Source organism: Rattus rattus, chromosome 1, assembly GCF_011064425.1.
Source record: "Rattus rattus isolate New Zealand chromosome 1, Rrattus_CSIRO_v1, whole genome shotgun sequence".
Classification (NCBI taxonomy): Eukaryota; Metazoa; Chordata; class Mammalia; order Rodentia; family Muridae; genus Rattus; species Rattus rattus.
In genome coordinates this window covers 252922473-252932483 of record NC_046154.1, presented here as the reverse complement: position 1 = coordinate 252932483, position 10011 = coordinate 252922473, and positions in this window count along the sequence as shown.

Below are 10011 nucleotides of genomic sequence, written 5' to 3'. Positions count from 1 at the left end.
GCACCACCACTGTCCACTTGACCTTGAACTTCTAAGCTTCCAGCCTCGTCTTCTCAGATGCTGAGATTATTATCACCCATTGGTCACGTTCCAATTTATTTCCTTCTAGGGATTGAACACTGGGCATCATATATACCAGGCGAGCACTCTACCCATTGAACTACAGATTCAGCTCATTCATTCTTCATTCATTCCTTTATTCATTCATTCAGTCAAGGTTGTTCAGACCAATGCTTGTGAGCCATTGTGCCCAGCACAATCACCACCACCACCACCACCATCATCATCATCACCACCATCATCATCACCATCATCATTATCATCACCACCACCACCACCACCACCATCATCATCATCATCATCATCACCATCATCATCATTTGGTTCTTATCCCCAGGGCCTCACACTTTATCTCAGACACTGTTTTATTGCTGGGAAGAGACACTGTGATCGAGGCAACTCTTACACCAGAAAGCATTTATGTAAGGGCTTGCTTACAGCGTTAGAGATTAGTCCATTTTCTTAACAGGGAGCATGGCAGCATGCAGGCAGGCATAGCTCTGGAGAAGTGGCTGAGGGTTTACATCTGGACTTGGTTTGTTTCTTGCTAACCTGTGTGTGTTGTGAATGTACATGCTTTGGCTTTTTTGTTAAGGCCTGCTCCTTTTAACACAACTGTAGCCATTTTGTATACAGTATCCATTTTGCTCACAAGGTGAAAGTTAAGTTCAGGTTCTCAGACTCCACTTCCTAGATGTAATTATCCCAGATGACACTGAAGAATGTTGCTAATAAGCCAAAAAGTTAAGGCTGAATTACTTAGGATCCATTGTCTCAATGTTCTGGAGCTCCCTGTTCATCACTATCCACCCCCAACCCCGCCTCCCTCTTACCTCATTCAGGACCAATCAGCTTAAAGGTTAGCCGATGATACTCTGTCTAGTTAACCAAAATGTTGGACGGCTCCCCTCCTTGCCCTTTAAACGTTCGAACCTGTTTTTTCTTATAAAAAGTCTGTTTTCAGGACAGACGGGTGACATTCAGTCTTGGAGTGTGCGTTCAATAAACTTCTTGCTTAACTGAGATCAGTGTTCGTATGGTTTGTGTGGCGATTCCCGACAGTTTTGTTTGGAGACGGGTCTCACCATGCTGTCTAATCCTGCCTCAAACTCCTCGAAGCATTTATAAAAGCAAACTTAATGGGATTAGCTTAGCGCTGAGAGGCAGTCTGTCTATCTCTGATCGTTCACTCACAGAGCCCTGAGCTCCCAGCAAATGTTCCACCATGGCTCCCATTACCCTTCCTCCGAGGTTGATTTCCCTTAGGGCTCGCCTGTATTTTGGTAACTGTAGGGAGGCCATGTAGGCTTTGTGCAAAGGAACTGGTCAAACATGCCAGGTGCATTTCTAGCTGCTCCTCATAAGCCTCTAGCATGGTCTTTCATAGGGGAGGCATGGTGCATTCATGTAGCTCCTTCCCTATGCACTAACCCAACAAGTATTTGATGCTACCGTGTGCCATGCCTAGGACGCTACCTTGTTTGAATAAGGTCTTGCTATGTAGCTTAGGCTAACCAGGAGCTTCCCATCCTCTTGCCTCGGCCTCTCCAGTTTCACGTCACAGGCAGGATTTCAACCAACTATGGCTTGCTTATGTATGTATGTATGTATGTATGTATGTATGTATGTATGTATGTGTTGTATATATATATGTGTGTATGTATGTGTGTATATAAGTATGTATGTGTGTATGTATGTATGTGTGTATATATGTATGTGTGTATGTATGTGTATGTATGTGTGTATATATGTATGTGTGTGTATATGTATGTATGTGTGTATGTATGTGTGTGTATGTGTGTATATATGTATGTATGTGTGTGTATATATATGTGTGTGTATGTATGTGTGTGTGTGTGTATATATGTATGTGTGTGTATATGTATGTATGTGTGTATGTATGTGTGTGTGTGTGTATATATGTATGTATGTGTGTGTATATGTATGTATGTGTGTATGTATGTGTGTGTATGTATGTATGTATGTATGTATTCAGTAACCTTTCCAATGTCCTTCATTTCCAACCTGTACCAATTCATCTCCATTATGCAGCCAGGACAGCCAGGGCTACATACTGAGACACTGTCTCAAAAAAAAAAAAAAAAGATGCTTTAGTCCAGACTCAAGCAACCTTCCTGCCTCAGTTACCATGCTCAAACCCCCAAACCCTTCTATGTAAAAGCTGTTCTTTCCAATTTACTGACAAGAAAACTGAGGTTCGGAGAGGTAATGTAATTTAAATCCACCTGGTCCTTGGATCTGACACAGATGCTGTTCCTTTCTCGCTGGCAGGCTGCCTCTTTCTAGAGGGAGGGATTGTTTTGTTCTTTAAATAACTTCTTTATCATTTATTAATGAGAAACGTATATGTATAAGTGTTTCATCTCCACATGTGTTTGTGTATCACATGCATGCCCGGAGTTTACAGAGGCCAGAAGAGGGCGTCAGATGCTCTGGAACTGGAGTCACAGACGATTGTGAGCTGCTCTGTGGACACTGGGAATCGAACCTGGGTCGTTTCTCTATTCCAGTGGTTCTTGACCTTCCCAATCTGTGGTCCTTTAGTACAGTTCCTCATGCTGTGGTGGCCCCCAACCACAAAATTATTTTCATTGATACTTTGTAACTGTAATTTTGCTACTGTTATGAATCATAACATAAATATCTGTGTTTTCTGATGGTCTTAGGCAGCTCCTGTGAGTGGATCATTTGACCCTCATAGGGTCGCAACCCATAGGCTGAGAACCACTGCTCTGGCCCCTTGGTTTTTGTTTCGTTTGGTTGAGGCAGGATCTCACTATGTAGCCCTGGGCGTGCTAGACCTCACTGTGTGAATTGGGGCTCACAATTTAAAGAGCTCAGCCTGCATTTGTTGACTGAGTGCTGGGATTAAAAGCATGGGCCACCACGCCCAGCCAGGAAGGACTTTTAGATGTATGTCTATTTGAGGGGCCAGTGAGATGGCTCAGGAGGTAGAGAGGTTGCTGCTGAGACTGACAGCCTAAGTTTGACCCCCAGATCCCACTTGATAGAAGGAAGGAGCTAAATCTGTCAAGATCTCTACGTCTAGCTGTAGCACCAGGCGCTCACAGCCCCCACACTATAAATAGATAATAGCTTAGTTGGTAAAGTGCTTGCTGGGCTATCAGGAGCATTGAGTTCCGCCACAGAACCTATATAAAATGGGGCATCTCCAGGAGACCCTTTAATATAGTTCCTCATGTTATGGTGACCCCCCCAAACCATAAAATTATTTTGATGTGACTTCATAACTGTAATTTTGCTACTGCTATGAATCTTAATGTACACATCTGATATGTGACTCCCTAAAGTGGTCGTGATACACAGGTTGAGAACCTCTGCTTTCAGGAAAGCTGGAAATTTTGAGAAAAGCATGGAATTCAGCAAAAGAATTGAACAGGACCAGTGATTGCAAGCCGGGCAATGGTGGCACACACCTTTAGTCCCAGCACTAGGGAAGCAGAGGCAGGCAAATGTCTGACTTCAAGGCCAGCCTGGTCTATAGAGTGAGTTCCAGGACATCCAGGGCTACACAGAGAAACCCTGTGTTGAAAAATAAACAAAAGAAGAAAAATAGGGCATAGTGACATGTGCTTGTAATCCCACAGTTGGGGGAGAGAGAGAGTGTCTTAGGGTTTCATCGCTGTGAAGAGACACCATGACCAAGGCAACACTTAGAAAGGACAACATTTAATTGGGGCTGGCTGACAGTTTCAGAGGCTCAGTCCATTATCATCGGGGTGGGAAACATGGCAGAGTGCAGGCAGACATGGTGCAGGAGGAGCTGAGAGTTCTACATCTTGATCCAGAGGCAACCAGAAGAGACTTTCCTCTGTAGGCAGCCAGGAGGCTTCTTCTGCACCGAGTGGTGCTTGAGCATAGGACCTCAAAGCCCACCAGCCACAGTGGCTCACAAGGCCACACCTACTCCAAAAAGGCCACACCTCCTAATAGTGCCCCTTCCCATGGGTCAAGCATATTCAAACCACCACAGACAGGCAAGTCCTTGGGGCTTGCTAGCCTACTTGGTATCTTGAGGCAGGGGAACCACACCAACAAAAAACCTTGGTGGCTTGAGTAAGTGTTTCTGCTCAGATAGGGGGTGTATCTTGGGACTTGGAAGCCCAGGAGCCACACAGCTCTGAGGTGGGACAGTGTCCTAGTGGAAGCGCATCCTCAGACACAGGAGCTCAGGAACCACATGACTTTGAGAGGAAGCCTTCCCAGAAGAGGCGTTGCAGCTCCCACCAGAGGGCATCCCCAGCTGTGCTGAGGAGCTCAGGGGTCTCAGCTCTGTCCCTTTCTTTGCTTTTTCTCTTCTCCTCAATGCTTCTTTTCTTCTTGGCTTGTTTTTAAAGATTTATTTACTTTTATTTATTTTATATGAGCACACTGGCACTGTCTTCAGACACAGCAGAAGAGGGCGCCAGATCCCATTACAGATGGTCGTGAGCAACTGCTGGGATTTGAACTCGGGACCTCTGGAAGAGCAGTAGGTGCTCTTAACCACTGAGCGTCTTCAGCCCTCGTCTTGGCTTCTTGAAAAGTCACACCAAGCAGAAAATCTCACTAGGTTTATTGGAGGGTCCAGGGTGTGGAGGGAGAGAAATCTAGGGATGCTGCCCTCTCTCTGCTCCTGGGAGCAGGACAAAGGGGCAGCGCTTATATCGGATTTCTGAAGGGGCGGAGCTTCTCAGGGCAGAGATTTCCAGAGTGAGGATTGGTGGGATTGCAAGGCCTGCGCCTGAGCGAGCTCAAGGATTGGTGAGTTTTCCTGTTCAGGGATTGGAGGGTTTTCTTGCTCAGGGATTGGTGGCTTTTTTTCCACACACACCCTCCCCCCACCCCTCACCCCCCACCCCCGTCACCCCCATTTCCCTTCGTTGGTCCATGGGTTAGGGTGGGAAGTCCTTCCTGGCTGCAACCGGCTTTTGTATAGGGGCCATCTCTGTGGGGATGCTGGGGAGACAGGGAGGCTGGAGAAAAGGTACTGCCACTGAGGACTGCTTCAAAGCTGTAGGCTGATGCAAGGAAGAAGGTGTTGCCACCGTGGACAGCTCCTCCTGGAGGCAGTAAACTGAGGCAGGAAAGATGTGTCACTGTGGATGGCCACTGAGGGGCAGCTCCTGATGAGGCAGAGAAGGCGGTGGACAGTTCCTGCAGCTCCAGGGACCAGGATCGCAGCAGGCTGAGGAGATGTGGTGGTGCCACCATTCTGACAGGAGCAGTCATTTTGGACAGCTCCTGTGGGACAGTTTACTGAAGCCACCAAAGGAGGGACCTCCGGGAAGCAGGGGCCTGATGCTGCTTTGACGGCTCTTGTGGCTCAGCGACTTTTGTGTAGTTCCGCTCAGGAACTACAGCCTGTGTCTTAGGAAAGACGCCCGAAGATGGCCTCTGGTCTCCATACACATGCACACACAGGCACACATAAAACATACTGTTTGGAAGAATGCGTCAAATCCTTGGAGAGGGCCCCTCGCCATCACTACATGCTGAATGAAATATTAACATTACACTACGACTTCAGAAACATGAGTTAATCATCATCTCTGTTTTCTGGATGGCAAAATGGAGCGACAATAGAAGCAGACAATGGCCTACCCTGCCCAGTGCCCCGCTTGGCCTCCAGTTGCCTGGATCAGTCTGTCATCTTGTATCCTGTCTTTTTAAAATTTACTTTTCATTTTAAATTTTTATTTGCGTGTGTGTGTGTGTGTGTGTGTGTGTGTGTGTGTTTGTGTATTTAGTCCACATATATTTCAGTGCATCACAAGCATAGCTAACAGAAGGTCGTGAGCCACCATGTGGGTGCTGGGAACTGAGTCCTCTGCAATAACCCAGCGTTCTTTAAACCTCTGAGCCATTTCTCCAGATCCATTAATTTTTAAATAACATTTATTGTGTGTGAGCTTGGGGCAGGGGGTGCGTTCAACATGGCACACGAGCGGCGATCAGAGGACTACTTGTGTCTGTTCTCTCCATCCAGCATGTAGGTAGGTCCCGGGGGTCAAACTGAGGTTATCAGGCTTGGCCCCAAGCACCTTTACCCGCTGGCCCTGGCCCTTACAACTCTCACTTATGTGCTCTGAAGCGTGCGCGGATAGGATACCCATCGCTTTCTAGCCTCTAAGCAGTGGATAACTCTCAGAAAAAAACTGAGGCAGGGAAGAAGATGTCACCACCGTGGACAGAAAAAAAAAACCAGGAAGCAGTAGCGCCGCGGGTAGTCGCGTTCTCGGTTGCTAGGACACCTCTCCGGAAGTGGAGTGCGCTGGGCGGACTGATTGCAGTAGACAGTCAGGGCGGGGTACTGTGTGCCGTGGGCGTGGCCGCGCGTGGAGATTGCGCACGCGCGGGCGGGCGCGCGGGTGGAGGATCCGGGCGGTTTAGCTCCTGCTACTTATCCAGTCAGTGTCTTCGCTACTCAGCGTCCTTTTCTTCACTGATCTCCTGGGACTTGCGTTGTGCCTTCCGATTGCTGTAATTGCATCGTTGTCTTTCTCACGGGCTAGTCTAGGTAGGCTTTCAGTGCATCCGCAGCCTGTATTGTTTGAGGTGGCATCTGATTTTTGGGGGTTGGGGAGAGCCGCACCTGTGCGAGGAGCTCAAGGCCGCACCTCTTGCTCCTCTGCAAGACTGCACCGACCCGAGATGCTGCCCTCTTTGTTGGGGATGGGGGGTGAGAGTTGTGGTCGTCTGTGGAGCAGAGCTGGGGAACGGGGAGGGGTGTTTGCAGGGACTACGTCCTCAACTGGACGCAGAGAGTATACCCCTGCAAACCAAGTCGGAATTGTTAAAGCAGGCTTTGTTTGGGAAACATTTAATGAGCATAATACAGTGACAGCATGTTGACAGCACACAAAGAGAAGCCCTGCTTTGCTCTCAACGAATCGGAGACGCTGGTAGATAGCCACTTTAGGTCATGACACTGGCAACCTACGCCGGTGTGGAGAGGGATGCAGGTCATGGGTGTGCAATATTATATAGTATTTTCTTTATTTAAATATTCTTCATTATTTAATTTTTAATTATGTGTATGTTCGTGGAGGTGTTCAGTGTGGGTGTGTGCACGTGAGTGCAGGTGCTGGTGGAAGCCAGAAGAGGGCGTATGGGAGCCCCTGGAGCTGGGGTTACATACAGAAGGTAGTGAGCAGAGTGCTGGGAACCAAACCAAAGCAGTACCAGCTCTTACAGCTGAGCCATCTCTCCAGCCGTGTAGTTCTTCTTTTCTTTGAGATAGCTTTTTCTCCCGTTCATTGAAAGCTTGTTGGAAAAGAATATAGATACTGGGAATCCTGGTGTTGTTGGGACTTTACTGCCTCTGATTTGTAAAAATGTCGGAGTGAGAGAAGCAGGGTCCTTGCCTTCTGAGGCTGGACACAGAAAGGCGATGAGACTCCGGTAAGTTCTCATCTGTTTGCTGGTCCTAGAAAGGCTGTCTTGACTCCTGTCTGGGGCTGTAATCACCACAGCAGGTGCTGAAGCTCTTTGGCGTACTCCAGCAGGCCCGAGCTGCCCATCTTCCCAGAGTTGCATGCTGCATGTTTCTAGAAAGCCAAGTCTTTAGGGCGATTGTTGCTGCTTTCTCAACCTTAGAGGGCTGGACTTCCTCTCACCCACTGATTGGCCTGAGTAGCACTTATCTGGTCCTATACAGAGGGAATTTATTTTGGGGTTTTACAGAGACAGGGCTTCGTGTAGCCCAGGCTGGCCTGGAACTCCCTATGTAGGCGAGGATGACCTTAAATTTCTGATCCTGCTGCCTCTGTTTCCCAAGCACTGGGATTGCAAGGCTGTGCCACCATGCCTGACTCCACTTCTTTTTTATTACTTGTCCTTTATATTTCATCATTGTGTGTATGTGGGTACACTTGTACTACATATGGATGTCAGAGGGTAACATTGTGGAGTTGGTTCTCACCTTTATGTGCCTTCCAGGAATCAAAATCAGGTCTCTGAGCTTACAAGACAACTACTTTTACCTGCTTGGCCATCTTGCCAAACTATTGTTGTTGTTGTTGTTGTTGTTGTTACTTTTTGAGATAGGGTCTCCCTGAATAATCCTGGAGCTCACAAAGTAGACCATGCTGTCCTACAACTCATGGAGATCTACCTGCCTCTGCCTCTCCAGTGCTGGGGTTAAAGGCATGGCACCACCAGGCCTGGCACAATACATCAGGTAGTTACTAAGTACCTACTGTTGCTAGACACTGTCTGGGGGCTGGGGCTTCAGCAGGAAGTGTGGCATGCTGGTAGTCCTGTGCTGCTGTGTCTGTGTAGAGACATAACATGAAGTAGACAAGCAGATTTCAAATTTGAGCATGGGTGAGAATCATCTAACAGCTCCCTGGATGTTCCTCCAAAGAATCTGAGTCAGAACATCACTGGTGAGGGGAACGCAAGAGCCAATTTTACCTCTGTCTTCCCTTCCTTCCGTGGCTTCATTCCCCTTTCCCTTTCTTCCCTTGGGCTGGGGAGGAATCCCAGGGCCCCTGTAAGCCAGGCAAGTGCACTACCAATTAGCCACACTCCAGGCTCAAAAGGCAGTTTTTCTGACTAGTTCCTTGGGAGGCTATGATGCCAGTACATGACCCGTGGGCCAGCCACACCATGAGTAAGAGCCAGTCTAGCCAGCATACAACATGTATACCCTAGAGAAAATACAGTAACTCCCCATATCCATGGATTGGCCTTCCACGATTTCAGTTCAGAAGATTCTAGAAATACATAGTTCTTTTAAAAATAATGGGTGTTTCTGCTTATGTGTGACTTGTGTACCAGGCGCTGGCTGAGCATGTGTCAGATTTCTCTGCTACAGAGTTACAGTTTCGAACTGCAGGATGGGTACAAGAGCTTCCCGGGTTCTGAACCACTGAGCCATCTCTCCAGTCCCAAGAAATAAATGGTTACTAAGTTGTAAGTGGTCCAGCATTGTGATTACTTTTCTGAAGTATTAACCTTGTAGTGCCTTGTCCTGCCTGAAACAGTAATTCTTCTTCGCCTTGTGCTATCACAGTGCTTTTACCCATAGTAGTGGGCCCCAAAGTGTAGGATTGGCCATCCTGGCTACTTGGAAAGAGCTCTCCTTAAGTAGAGATAGAGATGTACAAGTTTGTCACTGGTGCATGGATGGGAAGAGTTTATGTAGAATTTCAGCCACCAAGCAGGGTCTTGGAGTACATCCTCTATTGACAGTGGGGGACTGCTCTAAAGTGTCTGTGGCACTGTTGAACTGAAGTTGGGCTTCCTGGGCTGTCAGGAAAAGCTACTCTTGGGAGTGGACATTTGAGAAGGGCCCAGATCTGTGGGAAGAGCACAGGCTCCAGACATTCAGTTTGGTGGATGGGGGATGGAAGAAGGTAGGAGCTGGAGAGGGAGGAGTAAGGGCTGAGAGAAGACAGGGCTCCGAGGGAGTAGTGCAGTTTGGAGGTGGTGGCACAGGTAGGGCCAGGCTGGCCTTGCAGGTCCTGAGCAGACGACTGGTTTTAACATTGGTACCATGGCCCAGGAGCTGATAACTTCACCTGAGGTGAATATCCAAGAACCAGCTGGGTCGCCCTGCGACAGCCATCAGGCCTGTGTTTTTGTCCAGCAGAACTATGGGACTGTGGCGGACCCTGTATGGACTTGGGGGAGGGAGGAGAGGTTCTGGGACACAGCTGATACCTGATTTGTCCTCTTCAGGATCACACCCAAGCTTGTCACAGTATTGATTTGTTTTTTGTTTGTTTGTAACATTTACTTATTTATGTATTTTTTACATATATGAATGTTCTGTCTGCATGTATAGCTGCACACCAGAAGAAGGCATCAGAGACCTCCCTTTATAGATGGTTGTGAGCCACCATGTGGTTGCTGGGAATTGAACTCAGGACCTCTGGAAGAGCAGTCAATGCTCTTAACCTTTGAGCCATTTCACCGTCCCTG